The sequence below is a fragment of the Schistocerca americana genome, chromosome 5 (genome assembly GCF_021461395.2).
Source record: "Schistocerca americana isolate TAMUIC-IGC-003095 chromosome 5, iqSchAmer2.1, whole genome shotgun sequence".
NCBI classification, from domain to species: domain Eukaryota; kingdom Metazoa; phylum Arthropoda; class Insecta; order Orthoptera; family Acrididae; genus Schistocerca; species Schistocerca americana.
The window spans coordinates 760,654,832-760,674,749 of record NC_060123.1 but is presented as its reverse complement, the minus strand read 5'-3'; positions in this window follow the sequence as shown (position 1 = coordinate 760,674,749).

Below are 19,918 nucleotides of genomic sequence, written 5' to 3'. Positions count from 1 at the left end.
CTATGTTTTGAACCATTCCTGTGACACTAGTTATAGATTACGATTATTCGCTTCAGGTTTACTCTATCCCCCTGACCTTCGTTTTGACGATGAAACACAGAAATTGCATCGAAATTAAATAGAAAAGGCACAATGCCGACATAAGTACAAGAAGACTAACTCTTCTTACTGTCTATGTTTTGAACCATTCCTGTGACACTAGTTATAGATTCCGATGCCTCACATCACGTTTACTATATCCCTTGGACCTTCTTATTGACGATGAAACACAGAAATTGCATCGGAATTAAATACAAAAGGCACAATGTTGACTTAAGTACAAGAAGACTAACTCTTCTTACTGTCTATGCTTTGAACCATTCCTGTGACACTAGTTATAGATTCCGATGCCTCACATCACGTTTACTATATCCCTTGGACCTTCTTATTGACGATGAAACACAGAAATTGCATCGGAATTAAATACAAAAGGCACAATGCCGACTTAAGTACAAGAAGACTGACTCTTCTTACTGCCTATGGTTTGAACCATTCCTGTGACACTAGTTATAGATTCCGATGCTTCACTTTAGGTTTACTGTATCCCTTGGACCTTCTTATTGACAAAGAACACAGAAATTGCATTGGAATTAAATAGAAAAGGCACAATGCCGACTTAAGTACAAGCAGCCTGACTCTTCCTACTGTCTATGTTTTGAACCATTCCAGTGACACTAGGTATAGATTCCGATGCTTCACTTCAGGTTCACTGTATCCCTCTGACATTCTTTTTGACGATGAAACACAGAAATTACATCGGAATTAAATACAAAAGGCACAATGCCGACTGAAGTACTAGAAGACTGACTCTTCTTACTGTCTATGTTTTGAACCATTCCTGTGACACTAGTTATAGATACCGATGCTTCACTTGAGGTTTACTGTATCCGTTGGACCTTCTTATTGACGAAGAAACACAGAAATTCCATCGGAATTAAATACAAAATGCACAATGCCGACTTAAGTACAAGAAGACTGACTCTTCGTACTGACTGTTTTGAACCATTCCTGTGACACTAGTTATCGATTCCGATGCTTCACTTCAAATTTACTGTATCCCTTGGACCTTCTTATTGACGATGAAACACAGAAAATGCATCGGAATTAAATACAAAAGGCACAATGCCGACTTAAGTACAAGAAGATTGACTCATCTTAATGACTGTTTTGAACCATTCCTGTGACACTAGTTATAGATTCCGATGCTTCACTTCACGTTCACTGTATCCCTTGGACCTTCTTATTGACGATGAAACACAGAAATTGCATCGGAATAAAGTACAACAGGCACAATGCCGACTTAGGTACAAGAACACAGACTCTTCTTGCTGACTATGTTTTAAACCAATACTGTGACACTAGTTAGAGATTCCGATGCTTCACTTCAGGTTTACTGTATCCCTCTGACCTTCTTATTGACGATGAAACACACTACTTGCATCGGAATTAAATTGTAAATGGCACAATGCCGATTTAAGTACAAAAAGGCTGACTCTTCTTACTGTCTATGTTTTGAACCGTCCCTGTGACACTAGTTATAGATTCTGATGTTCCATTTCAGGTTTACTGTATCCCTTGGACCTTCTTATTGACGATGAGACACAGAAATTGCATCGGAATTAAAAACAAAAGGCACAATGCCGACTTAAGTACAAGCAGACTGACTCTTCTTACTGACTATGTTTTGAACCATTCCTTTGACACTAGTTATAGATTCCGATGCTTCACTTCAGGTTTACTGTATCCTTCTGACCTTCTTATTGACGATGAAACACACTAATTGCTTAGGAATTAAATACTAAAGGCACAATGCCGACTTAAGTACAAGTAGGCTGACTCTTCCTACTGTCTATGTTTTGAACCATTCCAGTGACACTAGTTATAGATTACGATTATTCGCTTCAGGTTTACTCTATCCCCCTGACCTTCGTTTTGATGATGAAACACAGAAATTGCATCGGAATTAAATAGGAAAGGCACAATGCCGACATAAGTACAAGAAGACTAACTCTTCTTACTGTCTATGTTTTGAACCATTCCTGTGACACTAGTTATAGATTCCGATGCCTCACATCACGTTTACTATATCCCTTGGACCATCTTATTGACGATAAAACACAGAAATTGCATCGGAATTAAATACAAAAGGCACAATGCCGACTTAAGTACAAGAAGACTGACTTTTCCTACTGTCTATGCTTTGAACCATTCCTGTGACACTAGTTATAGATTCCGATGCTTCACTTCAGGTTTACTGTATCCCTTGGACCTTCTTATTTATGAAGAACACAGAAATTGCATTGGAATTAAATAGAAAAGGCACAATGCCGACTTAAGTACAAGCAGCCTGACTCTTCCTACTGTCTATGTTTTGAACCATTCCAGTGACACTAGGTATAGATTCCGATGCTTCACTTCAGGTTCACTGTATCCCTCTGACATTCTTTTTGACGATGAAACACAGAAATTACATCGGAATTAAATACAAAAGGCACAATGCCGACTGAAGTACTAGAAGACTGACTCTTCTTACTGTCTATGTTTTGAACCATTCCTGTGACACTAGTTATAGATTCCGATGCTTCACTTCAGGTTTACTGTATCCCTCTGACCTTCTTATTGACGATGAAACACAGAAATTGCATCGGAATTAAATACAAAAGGCACAATGCCGACTTAAGTACAATACGACTGACTCTTAGTACTGTCTATGTTTGAACGATTCCTGTGACATTAGTTATAGATTCCGATGCTTCACTTCAGGTTTGCTATATCCTTTGGACCTTCTTATTGGCGACGAAATACAGAAATTGCATTGGCATTAAATAGAAAAGGCACATTGCCGAGTTAAGTACAAGAATACTGACTCTTCTTACTGTGTATGTTTTGAACCATTCCTGTGACACTAGTTATAGATTCCGATGCTTCACTTCAGGTTTGCTATATCCTTTGGACCTTCTTATTGGCGACGAAATACAGAAATTGCATTGGAATTAAATAGAAAAGGCACATTGCCGACTTAAGTACAAGAAGACTGACTCTTCTTACTGTGTATGTTTAGAACCATTCCTGTGACACTAGTTATAGATTCCGATGCTTCACTTCATGTTCACTGTATCCCTTGGACCTTCTTATTGACGATGAAACACAGAAAATGCATCGGAATTAAATACAAAAGGCGCAATGCCGACTTAAGTACAAGAAGATTGACTCATCTTAATGACTGTTTTGAACATTTCCTGTTACACTAGTTATAGATTCCGATGCTTCACTTCAGGTTTACTGTATCCCTCTGACCTTCTTATTGACGAGGAAGAACAGAAATTGCATCGGAATTAAATACAAAAGGCACAATGCCGACTTAAGTACAAGAAGACTGACTCTTCTTACTGTCTATGTTTCGAACCATTCCTGTGACACTAGTTATAGATTCCGATGCTTCACTTCAGGTTTACTGTATCCCTTGGACCTTCTTATTGACGATGAAACACAGAAAATGCATCGGAATTAAATACAAAAGGCACAATGCCGACTTAAGTACAAGATGATTGACTCATCTTAATGACTGTTTTGAACCATTCCTGTGACACTAGTTATAGATTCCGATGCTTCACTTCACGTTTACTGTATCCCTTGGACCTTCTTATTGACGATGAAACACAGAAATTGCATCGGAATTAAGTACAACAGGCACAATGCCGACTTAGGTACAAGAACACATAATCTTCTTGCTGACTATATTTTAAACCATTCCTGTGACACTAGTTAGAGATTCCGATGCTTCACTTCAGGTTTACTGTATCCCTCTGACCTTCTTATTGACGATGAAACACACTACTTGCATCGGAATTAAATTGTAAATGGCACAATGCCGACTTAAGTACAAAAAGACTGACTCTTCTTACTGTCTATGTTTTGAAACATCCCTGTGACACTAGTTATAGATTCTGATGTTCCATTTCAGGTTTACTGTATCCCTTGGACCTTCTTATAGACGATGAGACACAGAAATTGCATCGGAATTAAAAACAAAAGGCACAATGCCGACTTAAGTACAAGCAGACTGACTCTTCTTACTGACTATGTTTTGAACCATTCCTGTGACACTAGTTATAGATTCCGATGCTTCACTTCAGGTTTACTGTATCCCTCTGACCTTCTTATTGACGATGAAACACACTAATTGCTTAGGAATTAAATACAAAAGGCACAATGCCGACTTAAGTACAAGAAGGCTGACTCTTCCTACTTTCTATGTTTTGAACCATTCCTGTGACACTAGTTATAGATTACGATTATTCGCTTCAGGTTTACTCTATCCCCCTGACCTTCGTTTTGACGATGAAACACAGAAATTGCATCGAAATTAAATAGAAAAGGCACAATGCCGACATAAGTACGAGAAGACTAAGTCTTCTTACTGTCTATGTTTTGAACCATTCCTGTGACACTAGTTATTGATTCCGATGCATCACTTTAGGTTTACTGTATCCATTGGACCTTCTTATTCACGAAGAACACAGAAATTGCATTGGAATTAAATAGAAAAGGCACAATGCCGACTTAAGTACAAGAAGCCTGACTCTTCCTACTGTCTATGTTTTGAACCATTCCAGTGACACTAGGTATAGATTCCGATGCCTCACATCACGTTCACTATATCCCTTGGACCTTCTTATTGACGATGAAACACAGAAATTGCATCGGAATTAAATACAAAAGGCACAATGCCGACTTAAGTACAAGAAGACTGACTCTTCCTACTGCCAATGGTTTGAACCATTCCTGTGACACTAGTTATTGATTCCGATGCATCACTTTAGGTTTACTGTATCCCTTGGACCTTCTTATTCACGAAGAACACAGAAATTGCATTGGAATTAAATAGAAAAGGCACAATGCCGACTTAAGTACAAGAAGCCTGACTCTTCCTACTGTCTATGTTTTGAAAAATTCCAGTGACACTAGGTATAGATTCCGATGCTTCACTTCAGGATCACTGTATCCCTCTGACCTTCTTTTTGACGATGAAACACAGAAATTACATCGGAATTAAATACAAAAGGCACAATGCCGACTTAAGTACAAGAAGACTGACTCTTCTTACTGTCTATGATTTGAACCATTCCTGTGACACTAGTTATAGATACCGATGCTTCACTTGAGGTTTACTGTATCCCTTGGACCTTCTTATTGACGAAGAAACACAGAAATTCCATCGGAATTAAATACAAAAGTCACAATGCCGACTTAAGTACAAGAAGACTTACCCTTCTTACTGACTATGTTTTGAACCATTCCTGTGACACTAGTATAGATTCCGATGCTTCACTTCAGGTTTACTGTATCCCTCTGACCTTCGTATTGACGATGAAACACAGAAATTGCATCGGAAATAAATACAAAAGGCACAATGCCAAAATAAGTACAAGAAGACTGGCTCTTCTTACTGACTATGTTTTGAACCATTCCTGTGACACTACTTACAGATTCCGATGCTTCACTTCAGGTTTACTGTATCCCTTGGACCTTCGTATTGACGATGAAACACAGAAATTGCATCGGAATGAAATACAAAAGGCACTATGCCGACTTAAGTACAAGAAGACTGACTCTTCTTACTGACTATGTTTTGAACCATTCCTGTGACACTAGTTTTATATTCCGATGCTTCACTTCAGGTTTACTCTATCCCTAGGACCTTCTTATTGGCGACGAAATACAGAAATTGCATTGGAATTAAATTGAAAAGGCACATTGCCGACTTAAGTACAAGAAGACTGACACTTCTTACTGTGTATGTTTTGAACCATTCCTGTGACACTAGTTAAAGATTCCGATGGTTCACTTCAGGTTTACTGTATCCCTTGGACCTTCTTTATGACGATGAAACACAGAAATTGCATCGGAATTAAATACAAAAGGCACAATGCCGACTTAAGTACAAGAAGCCTGACTCTTCCTACTGTCTATGTTTTGAACCATTCCAGTGACACTAGGTATAGATTCCGATGCTTCACTTCAGGTTTACTGTATCCCTCTGACCTTCGTATTGACGATGAAACACAGAAATTGCATCGGAAATAAATACAAAAGGCACAATGCCAAAATAAGTACAAGAAGACTGACTCTTCGTACTGACTATGTTTTGAGCCAATCCTGTGACACTAGTTATAGATTACGATGATTCACTTCAGGTTTACTGTAGCCCTTGGACCTTCTTATTGACGATGAAACACAGAAATTGCATCGGAATTAAATAGAAATGGCACAATGCCGACTTAACTACAAGAAGACTGACTCTTCCTACTGTCTATGATTTGGACCATTCCTGTGACTCTAGTTATAGATTCCGATGCTTCACTTCAGGTTTACTGTATCCCTCTGACCTTCTTTATGACGATGAAACACAGAAATTGCATCGGAATTAAATACAAAAGGCACAATGCCGACTTAAGTAAAAGAAGACTGACTCTTCCTACTGTCTATGTTTTGAACCATTCCTGTGACACTATTTATAGATTCCGATGCTTCTCCTCAGGTTCACTGTATCCCTCTGACCTTCTTATTGAAGATGAAACACAGAAATAGCATCGGAATTTAATAGAAATGGCACAATGCCGTCTTAAGTACAAGCAGACTGACTCTTCTTAGTGTCTATGTTTAGAACCATTCCTGTGACGCTAGTTACAGATTCCGATCCTTCACTTCAGGTTTACTGTTCCCTTGGACCTTCTTATTGACGATGTAACACAGAAATTGCATCGGAATTAAGTACAAAAGGCACAATGCCGACTTAGGTGTAAGAACACTGACTCTTCTTGCTGACAATGTTTTAAACCATTCCTGTGACACTAGTTAGATATTCCGATGCTTCACTTCAGGTTTACTGTATCCCTCTGACCTTCTTATTGACGATGAAACACACTATCTGTATCGGAATTAAATTGAAAATGGCACAATGCCGACTTAAGTACAAAAAGACTGACTCTTCTTACTGTCTATGTTTTGAACCATCCCTGTGACACTAGTTATAGATTCCGATGCTCCACTTCAGGTTTACTGTATCCCTTGGACCTTCATATTGACGATGAGACACAGAAATTGCATCGGATTTAAAAACAAAAGGCACAATGCCGACTTAAGTACAAGCAGACTGACTCTTGTTACTGTTATGTTTTGATCCATTCCTGTGACACTAGTTGTAGATTCCGATGCTTCACTTCATTTTTACTGTATCCCTCTGACGTTCTTATTGACGATGAAACACAGAAAATGCATCCGAATTAAATAGAAAAGGCTCAATGCCGACTTAAGTACAAGAAGACTGACTCTTCCTACTGTCTATGTTTTGAACCATTCCTGTGACACTAGTTATAGATTCCGATGTTTCACTTCAGTTTTACTGTATCCCTTGGACCTTCTTTTGACGATGAAACACAGAAATTGCATTGGAATTAAATAGAAAAGGCACATTGCCGACTTAAGTACAAGTAGACTGACTCTTCCTACTGTCTATGTTTGAACGATTCCTGTGACATTAGTTATAGATTCCGATGCTTCACTTCAGGTTTGCTATATCCTTTGGACCTTCTTATTGGCGACGAAATACAGAAATTGAATTGGAATTAAATAGAGAAGGCACATTGCCGACTTAAGTACAAGAAGACTGACTCTTCTTACTGTCTATGTTTTAAACCATTCCTGTGACACTAGTTATTGATTCCGATGCTTCACTTCAGGTTTACTGTATCCCTTGGACCTTCTTATTGACGATGAAACACAGAAAAAGCATCGGAATTAAATACAAAAGGCACAATGCCGACTTAAGTAAAAGAAGATTGACTCTTCTTAATGACTGTTTTGAACCATTCCTGTGACACTAGTTATAGATTCCGATGCTTCACTTCAGGTTTACTGTACCCCTCTGACCTTCTTATTGACGATGAAGCACAGAAATTGCATCGGAATTAAATACAAAAGGCACAATGCCGACTTAAGTACAAGAAGAGTGACTCTTCTTACTGTCTATGTTTTGAACCATTCCTGTGACACTAGTTATAGATTCCGATGCTTCACTTCAGGTTTACTGTATCCCTTGCACCTTCGTATTGACGATGAATTACAGATATTACATCGGAATTAAATACAAAAGGCACAATGCCGAGTTAAGTACAATAAGACTGACCGGTCTTACTGTCTTTGTTTAGAACCATTCCTGTGACACTAGTTATAGATTCCGATGCTTCACTTCAGGTTTACTGTATCCCTTGGACCTTCTTATTGTGGATGAATCACAGATATTGCATCGGAATTAAATACAAAAGGCACAATGCCGACTTAAGTACAAGAAGACTGACTTTTCCTACTGTCTATGTTTTGAACCATTCCTGTGACACTAATTACAGATTCCGATGCTTCACTTCAGGTTTACTATATCTCTCTGACCTTCTTTTTGACGATGAAACACAGAAATTGCATCGGAATTAAATACAATAGGCAGAATGCCGACTTAAGTACAAGAAGACTGACTCTTCCTACTGCCTATGTTTTGAACCATTCCTGTGACACTAGTTATAGATTACGATGATTCACTTCAGGTTTACTTTAGCCCTTGGACCTTCTTATTGACTATGAAACACAGAAATTGCATCGGAATTAAATAGAAAAGGCACAACGCCGACTTAAGTACAAGAAGACTGACTCTTCCTACTGTCTATGTTTTGGACCATTCCTGTGACTCTAGTTATAGATTCCGATGCTTCACTTCAGGTTTACTGTATCTCTCTCACCTTCTTTATGACGATGAAACACAGAAATTGCATCGGAATTAAATACAAAAGGCACAATGCCGACTTAAGTAAAAGAAGACTGACTCTTCCTACTGTCTATGTTTTAAACCATTCCTGTGACACTAGTTAGAGATTCCTATGCTTCACTTCAGGTTTACTGTATCCCTCTGACCTTCTTATTGACGATGAAACACACTATCTGCATCGGAATTAAATTGAAAATGGCACAATGCCGACTTAAGTACAAAAAGACTGACTCTTCTTACTGTCTATGTTTTGAACCATCACTGTGACACTAGTTATAGATTCCGATGCTCCACTTCAGGTTTACTGTATCCCTTGGACCTTCATATTGACGATGAGAAACAGAAATTGCATCGGAATTAAAAACAAAAGGCACAATGCCGACTTAAGTACAAGCAGACTGACTCTCGTTACTGACTATGTTTTGAACCATTCCTGTGACACTAGTTATAGATTCCGATGCTTCACTTCAGGTTTACTGTATCCCTCTGACCTTCTTATTGACGATGAAACACACTAATTGCATAGGAATTAAATGCAAAGGGCACAATGCCGAATTAAGTACAAGAAGGCTGACTCTTCCTACTGTCTATGTTTTGAACCATTCCTGTGACACTAGTTATAGATTCCGATTATTCGCTTCAGGTTTACTCTATCCCCCTGACCTTCTTTTTGACGATTAAACTCAGAAATTGCATCGGAATTAAATAGAAAACGCACAATGCCGACTGAAGTATAAGAAGACTGACTCTTCTTACTGTCTATGTTTTGAACCATTCCTGTGACATTAGTTATAGATTCCGATGTTTCACTTTAGGTTTACTGTATCCCTTGGACCTTCGTATTGACGATAAAACACAGAAATTGCATCGGAACTAAATACAAAAGGCACATTGCCGGCTTAAGTACGAGAAGACTGACTCTTCTTACTGTCTATGTTTTGAACCATTCCTGTGACACTAGTCATAGATTGCGATGGTTCACTTCAGGTTTACTGTATCCCCTGGACCTTCTTATTGACGATGAAACACAGAAAATGCATCGGAATTAAATACAAAACGCACAATGCGGACTTAAGTACAAGAAGGTTGACTCTTCTTACTGACTGTTATGAACCATTCCTGTGACACCAGTTATAGATTCCGATTCTTTACTTCAGGTTTACTGTACCCCTCTGACCTTCTTATTGACGATGAAGCACAGAAATTGCATCGGAATTAAATACAAAAAGCACAATGCCGACTTAAGTACAAGAAGACTGACTCTTCTTACTGTCTATGATTTGAACCATTCCTGTGACACTAGTTATAGATTCCGATGCTTCACTTCAGGTATACTGTATCCCTTGCACCTTCTTATTGACGATGAAACACAGATATAGCATCGGAATTAAATACAAAAGGCACAATGCCGACTTAAATACAAGAAGACTGACCCTTCTTACTGTCTATGTTTAGAACCATTCCTGTGACACTAGTTATAGATTCCGATGCTTCACTTCAGCTTTACTGTATCCCTCTGAGCTTCTTATTGACGATGAAACACAGAAATTGCATCGGAATTAAATACAAGAGGCACAATGCCGACTTAAGTACAAGAAGATTGACTCATCTTAATGACTGTTTTGAACCATTCCTGTGACACTAGTTATAGATTCCGATGCTTCACTTCACGTTTACTGTATCCCTTGGACCTTCTTATTGACGATGAAACACAGAAATTGCATCGGAATTAAGTACAACAGGCACAATGCCGACTTAGGTACAAGAACACATAATCTTCTTGCTGACTATATTTTAAACCATTCCTGTGACACTAGTTAGAGATTCCGATGCTTCACTTCAGGTTTACTGTATCACTCTGACCTTCTTATTGACGATGAAACACACTACTTGCATCGGAATTAAATTGTAAATGGCACAATGCCGACTTAAGTACAAAAAGACTGACTCTTCTTACTGTCTATGTTTTGAAACATCCCTGTGACACTAGTTACAGATTCTGATGTTCCATTTCAGGTTTACTGTATCCCTTGGACCTTCTTATAGACGATGAGACACAGAAATTGCATCGGAATTAAAAACAAAAGGCACAATGCCGACTTAAGTACAAGCAGACTGACTCTTCTTACTGACTATGTTTTGAACCATTCCTGTGACACTAGTTATAGATTCCGATGCTTCACTTCAGGTTTACTGTATCCCTCTGACCTTCTTATTGACGATGAAACACACTAATTGCTTAGGAATTAAATACAAAAGGCACAATGCCGACTTAAGTAAAAGAAGATTGACTCTTCTTAAAGACTGTTTTGAACCATTCCTGTGACATTAGTTATAGATTCCGATGCTTCACTTCAGGTTTTCTGTACCCCTCTGACCTTCTTATTGACGATGAAGCACAGAAATTGCATCGGAATTAAATACAAAAGGCACAATGCCGACTTAAGTACAAGAAGAGTGACTCTTCTTACTGTCTATGTTTTGAACCATTCCTGTGACACTAGTTATAGATTCCGATGCTTCACTTCAGGTTTACTGTATCCCTTGCACCTTCGTATTGACGATGAATTACAGATATTACATCGGAATTAAATACAAAAGGCACAATGCCGAGTTAAGTACAATAAGACTGACCGGTCTTACTGTCTATGTTTAGAACCATTCCTGTGACACTAGTTATAGATTCCGATGCTTCACTTCAGGTTTACTGTATCCCTTGGACCTTCTTATTGTGGATGAATCACAGATATTGCATCGCAATTAAATACAAAAGGCACAATGCCGACTTAAGTACAAGAAGACTGACTTTTCCTACTGTCTATGCTTTGAACCATTCCTGTGACACTAATTACAGATTCCGATGCTTCACTTCAGGTTTACTATATCTCTCTGCCTTCTTTTTGACGATGAAACACAGAAATTGCATCGGAATTAAATACAATAGGCAGAATGCCGACTTAAGTACAAGAAGACTGACTCTTCCTACTGCCTATGTTTTGAACCATTCCTGTGACACTAGTTATAGATTACGATGATTCACTTCAGGTTTACTTTAGCCCTTGGACCTTCTTATTGACTATGAAACACAGAAATTGCATCGGAATTAAATAGAAAAGGCACAACGCCGACTTAAGTACAAGAAGACTGACTCTTCCTACTGTCTATGTTTCGGACCATTCCTGTGACTCTAGTTATAGATTCCGATGCTTCACTCCAGGTTTACTGTATCTCTCTCACCTTCTTTATGACGATGAAACACAGAAATTGCATCGGAATTAAATACAAAAGGCACAATGCCGAATTAAGTAAAAGAAGACTGACTCTTCCTACTGTCTATGTTTTAAACCATTCCTGTGACACTAGTTAGAGATTCCTATGCTTCACTTCAGGTTTACTGTATCCCTCTGACCTTCTTATTGACGATGAAACACACTATCTGTATCGGAATTAAATTGAAAATGGCACAATGCCGACTTAACTACAAAAAGACTGACTCTTCTTACTGTCTATGTTTTGAACCATCACTGTGACACTAGTTATAGATTCCGATGCTCCACTTCAGGTTTACTGTATCCCTTGGACCTTCATATTGACGATGAGAAACAGAAATTGCATCGGAATTAAAAACAAAAGGCACAATGCCGACTTAAGTACAAGCAGACTGACTCTCGTTACTGACTATGTTTTGAACCATTCCTGTGACACTAGTTATAGATTCCGATGCTTCACTTCGGGTTTACTGTATCCCTCTGACCTTCTTATTGACGATGAAACACACTAATTGCATAGGAATTAAATGCAAAGGGCACAATGCCGAATTAAGTACAAGAAGGCTGACTCTTCCTACTGTCTATGTTTTGAACCATTCCTGTGACACTAGTTATAGATTCCGATTATTCGCTTCAGGTTTACTCTATCCCCCTGACCTTCTTTTTGACGATTAAACTCAGAAATTGCATCGGAATTAAATAGAAAACGCACAATGCCGACTTAAGTATAAGAAGACTGACTCTTCTTACTGTCTATGTTTTGAACCATTCCTGTGACACTTGTTATAGATTACGATGATTCACTTCAGGGTTACTGTATCCCTTGGACCTTCTTATTGACGATGAAACACGGAAATTGCATCGGAATTAAATAGAAACGGCACAATGCCGACTTAAGTACTAGAAGACTGACTCTTCTTGCTGACTATGTTTTGATCCATTCCTGTGACATTAGTTATAGATTCCGATGTTTCACTTTAGGTTTACTGTATCCCTTGGACCTTCGTATTGACGATAAAACACAGAAATTGCATCGGAACTAAATACAAAAGGCACATTGCCGGCTTTAGTACGAGAAGACTGACTCTTCTTACTGTCTATGTTTTGAACCATTCCTGTGACACTAGTCATAGATTGCGATGGTTCACTTCAGGTTTACTGTATCCCTTGGACCTTCTTATTGACGATGAAACACAGAAAATGCATCGGAATTAAATACAAAACGCACAATGCGGACTTAAGTACAAGAAGGTTGACTCTTCTTACTGACTGTTATGAACCATTCCTGTGACACCAGTTATAGATTCCGATTCTTTACTTCAGGTTTACTGTACCCCTCTGACCTTCTTATTGACGATGAAACACAGAAATTGCATCGGAATTAAATACAAAAGGCACAATGCCGACTTAAGTACAAGAAGACAGACTCTTCTTACTGTCTATGTTTGAACCATTCCTGTGACACTAGTTATAGATTCCGATGCTTCACTTCAGGTTTACTGTATCCCTTGCACCTTCGTATTGACGATGAAACACAGATATTGCATCGGAATTAAATACAAAAGGCACAATGCCGACTTAAGTACAAGAGGAATGACTCTTCCTACTGTCCATGTTTTGAACCATTCCTGTGACACTATTTACAGATTCCGATGCTTCACTTCAGGTTTACTGTATCCCTCTGACCTTCTTTTTGTCGATGAATCACAGAAATTGCATCGGAATTAAATACAAAAGGCACAATGCCCACTTAAGTACAAGAAGACTGACTCTTCCTATTGTCTGTGTTTTGAACGATTCCTGTAACATTAGCTATTGATTCCGATGCTTCCCTTCAGGTTTACTGAATCCTTTGGACATTCTAATTGGCGACGAAATGCAGAAATAGCTTCGGAATTAAATACAATAGGCACAATGCCGACTTAAGTACAAGAAGACTGACTCTTCTTACTGACTGTTTTGAACCATTCCTGTGACACTTGTTATAGATTACGATGATTCACTTCAGGTTTACTGTATCCCTTGGACGTTCTTATTGACGATGAAACACAGAAATTGCATCGGAATTAAATAGAAACGGCACAATGCCGACTTAAGTACAAGAAGACTGACTCTTCTTACTGACTATGATTGGAACCATTCCTGTGACACTAGTTATAGATTCCGATGCCTCACTTCAGGTTTACTGTATCCCTCTGACCTTCTTATTGACGATGAAACACAGATATTGCATCGGAATTAAATACAAAATGCACAATGGCGATTAAGTACAAGAGGACTGACTCTTCTTACTGACTGTTTTGAACCATTCCTGTGACACTAGTTATAGAATCCGATGATTCACTTCAGGTTTACTGTATCCCTCTGACCTTCTTATTGACGATGAAACACAGAAATTGCATCGGAATTAAATACAAAAGGCACAATGCCAACATAAGTACAAGAAGACTGACTCTTCTTACTGACTATGTTTTGAACCATTCCTGTGACACTACTTATAGATTCCGATGCTTTACTGTAGGTTTACTGTATCCCTTGGGCATTGGTATTGACGATGAAACACAGAAATTGCGTCGGAATTAGATACAAAAGGCACAATGCCGACTTAAGTACAAGAAGACTGACTCTTCTTACTGACTATGTTTTGATCTATTCCTGTGACATTTGTTACAGATTCCGATGCTTCACTTCAGGTTTACTCTATCCCTAGGACCTTCTTATTGGCGACGAAATACAGAAATTGCATTGGAATTAAATAGAAAAGGCACATTGCCGACTTAAGTACAAGAAGGCTGACTCTTCTTACTGTCTATGTTTTGAACCACTCCTGGGACACTAGTTATAGATTCCGATGCTTCACTTCAGGTTTACTATATCCCTTGGACCTTCTTATTGACGATGATACACAGAAAATGCATCGGAATTAAATACAAAAGGCACAATGCCGACTTAAGTACAAGAAGATTGACTCTTCTTACTTACTGTTTCGAACCATTCCTGTGACACTAGTTATAGATTCCGATGCTTCACTTCAGGTTTACTCTACCCCTCTGACCTTCTTATTGACGATGATGCACAGAAATTGCATCGGAATTAAATACAAAAGGCACAATGCCGACTTAAGTACAAGAAGACTGACTCTTCTTACTGACTATGTTTTGAACCATTCCTGTGACACTAGTTATAGACTACGATGATTCACTTCAGGTTTACTGTATCCCTTGGACCTTCTTATTGACGATGAAACACAGAAATTGCATCGGAATTAAATACGAAAGGCACAATGCCGACTTAAGTACAAGAAGACTGACTCTTCTTACTGACTATGATTTGAACCATTCCTGTGACGCTAGTTACAGATTACGATGCTTCACTTCAGGTTTACAGTATCCCTTGGACCTTCTTATTGACGATGAAACACAGATATTGCATCGGAATTAAATACAAAAGGCACAATGCCGACTTAAGTACAAGATGACTGACTCTTCCTACTGTCTATGTTTTGAACCATTCCTGTGACAGTAGTTACAGATTCCGATGCTTCACTTCAGGTTTACTGTATCCTTTGGACCTTCTAATTGGCGACGAAATGCATAAATAGCTTCGGAAGTAAATACAAAAGGCACAATGCCGACTTAAGTACAAGAAGACTGACTCTTCTTACTGGCTGTTTTGAACCATTCCTGTGACACTTGTTACAGATTCCGATGCTTCACTTCAGGTTTACTGCATCCCTCTGACCTTCTTTTTGACGATGAAACACAGAAATTGCATCGGAATTAAATACAAAAGGCACAATGCCGACTTAAGTACAAGAAGACTGACTCTTCGTATTGACTATGTTTTGAACCATTCCTGTGTCACTAGTTATAGATTACGATGATTCACTTCAGGATTACTGTATCCCTTGGCCATTCTTATTGACGATGAAACACAGATATTGCATCGGAATTAAATAGAAAAGGCACAATGCCGACTTAAGTACAAGAAGACTGACTCTTCTTACTGACTATGTTTGGAACAATTCCTGTGACACTAGTTATAGATTCCGATGCCTCACTTCAGGTTTACTGTATCCCTCTGACCTTCTAATTGACGATGAAACACAGAAATTGCATCGGAATTAAATAGAAAAGGCACAATGCCGACTTAAGTACAAGAAGACTGACTCTTCGTACTGACTATGTTTTGAACCATTCCTGTGACACTAGTTATAGAATACGATGATTCACTTCAGGTTTACTGTATCCCTTGGACCTTCTTATTGACGATGAAACACAGAAATTGCATCGGAATTAAATACAAAAGGCACAAAGACGACTTAAGTGCAAGAAGACTGACTCTTCTTACTGACTATGATTTGAACCATTCCTGTGACGCTAGTTACAGATTACGATGCTTCACTTCAGGTTTACTGTATCCCTTGGACCTTCTTATTGACGATGAAACACAGATATTGCATCGGAATTAAATACAAAAGGCACAATGCCGACTTAAGTACAAGAAGACTGACTCTTCTTACTGACTATGTTTTGAACCATTCCTGTGACACTAGTTATAGATTCCGATGCTTCACTTCAGGTTTACTGTATCCCTTGCACCTTCGTATTGACGATGAAACACAGATATTACATCGGAATTAAATACAAAAGGCACAATGCCGACTTAAGTACAAGAAGACTGACCGATCTTACTGTCTATGTTTAGAACCATTCCTGTGACACTAGTTATGGATTCCGATGCTTCACTTCAGGTTTACTGTATCCCTCTGACCTTCTTATTGACGATGAGACACAGAAATTGCATCGGAATTAAATACAAAAGGCACAATGCCGACTTAAGTACAAGAAGACTGACTCTTCTTACTGACTGTTTTGAACCATTCCTGTGACACTTGTTATAGATTACAATGATTCACTTCAGGTTTACTGTATCCCTTGGACCTTCTTATTGACGATGAAACACAGAAATTGCATCGGAATTAAATAGAAACGGCACAATGGCGACTTATGTACAAGAAGACTGACTCTTCTTACTGACTATGATTGGAACCATTCCTGTGACACTAGTTATAGATTCCGATGCCTCACTTCAGGTTTACTGTATCCCTCTGACCTTCTTATTGACGATGAAACACAGATATTGCATCGGAATTAAATACAAAATGCACAATGCCGACTTAAGTACAAGAGGACTGACTCTTCTTACTGACTGTTTTGAACCATTCCTGTGACACTAGTTATAGATTCCGATGATTAACTACAGGTTTACTGTATCCCTCTGACCTTCTTATTGACGATGAAACATAGAAATTGCATCGGAATTAAATACAAAAGGCACAATGCCAACATCAGTACAAGAAGACTGACTCTTCTTACTGACTATGTTTTGAACCATTCCTGTGTCACTAGTTATAGATTCCGATGCTTCACTTCAGGTTTACTGTATCCCTTGGCCCTACTTATTGACGATGGTACACAGAAAATGCATCGGAATTAAATACAAAAGGCACAATGCCGACTTAAGTACAAGAAGATTGACTCTTCTTACTGACTGTTTCGAACCATTCCTGTGACACTAGTTATAGATTCCGATGCTTCACTTCAGGTTTACTCTACCCCTCTGACCTTCTTATTGACGATGAAGCACAGAAATTGCATCGGAATTAAATACAAAAGGCACAATGCCGACTTAAGTACAAGAAGACTGACTCTTCTTACTGTCTATGATTTGAACCATTCCTGTGACACTAGTTATAGATTCCGATGCTTCACTTCAGGTTTACTGTATCCCTTGCAACTTCTTATTGACGATGAAACACAGATATTGCATCGGAATTAAATACAAAAGGCACAATGCCGAGGTAAGTACAAGAAGACTGACCCTTCTTACTGTCTATGTTTAGAACCATTCCTGTGACACTTGTTATAGATTCCGATGCTTCACTTCAGGTTTACTGTATCCCTCTGACCTTCTTATTGACGATGAAACACAGAAATTGCATCGGAATCAAATACAAAAGGCACAATGCCGACTTAAGTAGAAGAAGACTGACTCTTCGTACTGACTATGTTTTGAACCATTCCTGTGACACTAGTTATAGATTACGATGATTCACTTCAGGTTTACTGTATCCCTTGGACCTTCTTATTGACGATGAAACACAGAAATTGCATCGGAATTAAATACAAAAGGCACAATGACGACTTAAGTACAAGAAGACTGACTCTTCTTACTGTCTATGATTTGAACCATTCCTGTGACACTAGTTATAGATTCCGATGCTTCACTTCAGGTTTACTGTATCCCTTGCAACTTCTTATTGACGATGAAACACAGATATTGCATCGGAATTAAATACAAAAGGCACAATGCCGAGGTAAGTACAAGAAGACTGACCCTTCTTACTGTCTATGTTTAGAACCATTCCTGTGACACTTGTTATAGATTCCGATGCTTCACTTCAGGTTTACTGCATCCCTCTGACCTTCTTTTTGACGATGAAACACAGAAATTGCATCGGTATTGAATACAAAAGGCACAATGCCGACTTAAGTACAAGAGGACTCACTCTTCCTACTGTCTATGTTTTGAACGATTCCTGTGACATTAGTTATTGATTCCGATGCTTCACTTCAGGTTTACTGTATGCTTTGGACCTTCTAATTGGCGACGAAATGCATAAATAGCTTCGGAATTAAATACAAAAGGCACACTGCCGACTTAAGTACAAGAAGACTGACTCTTCTTACTGGCTGTTTTGAACCATTCTTGTGACACTTGTTACAGATTCCGATACTTCACTTCAGGTTTACTGCATCCCTCTGACCTTCTTTTTGACGATGAAACACAGAAATTGCATCGGAATTAAATAGAAAAGGCTCAATGCCGACTTAAGTACAAGAAGACTGACTCTTCTTACTGACTATGTTTGGAACAATTCCTGTGACACTAGTTATAGATTCCGAGGCCTCACTTCAGGTTTACTGTATCCCTCTGACCTTCTTATTGACGATGAAACACAGAAATTGCATCGGAATTAAATAGAAAAGGCACAATGCCGACTTAAGTACAAGAAGACTGACTCTTCTTGCTGTCTATGTTTTGAACCATTCCTGTGTCACTAGTTATAGATTCCGATGCTTCACTTCAGGTTTACTGTATCCCTTGGACCCTCTTATTGACGATGAAACACAGAAATTGAATCGGAATTAAATACAAAAGGCACAATGCCGACTTAAGTACAAGAAGACTGACTCTTCTTTCTGTCTATGTTTTGATCCATTCCTGTGACGCTAGTTACAGATTCCGATGCTTCACTTCAGGGTTGCTGTATCCCTCTGACATTCTTATTGACGATGAAACACTGAAATTGCATCGGAATTAAATAGAAAAGGCACAATGCCGACTTAAGTACAAGAAGACTGACTCTTCTTACTGACTGTTTTGAACCATTCCTGTGACACTTGTTATAGATTCCAACGCTTCAATTTAGGTTTGCTGTATCCCTCTGACCTTCTTATTGACGATGAAACACAGAAATTGCATCGGAACTAAATACAAAATGCACAATGACGACTTAAGTAGAAGAAGACTAACTCTTCGTACTGACTTTGATTTGAACCATTCCTGTGCACAAGTAATAGATTCCGATGCTTCACTTCAGGTTTACTGTATCCCGTGGACCTTCTTATTGACGATGAAACACAGAAAATGCATCGGAATTAAATAAAAAAGGCACAATGCCGACTTAAGTACAAGAAGACTGACCCTTCTTACTGTCTATGTTTAG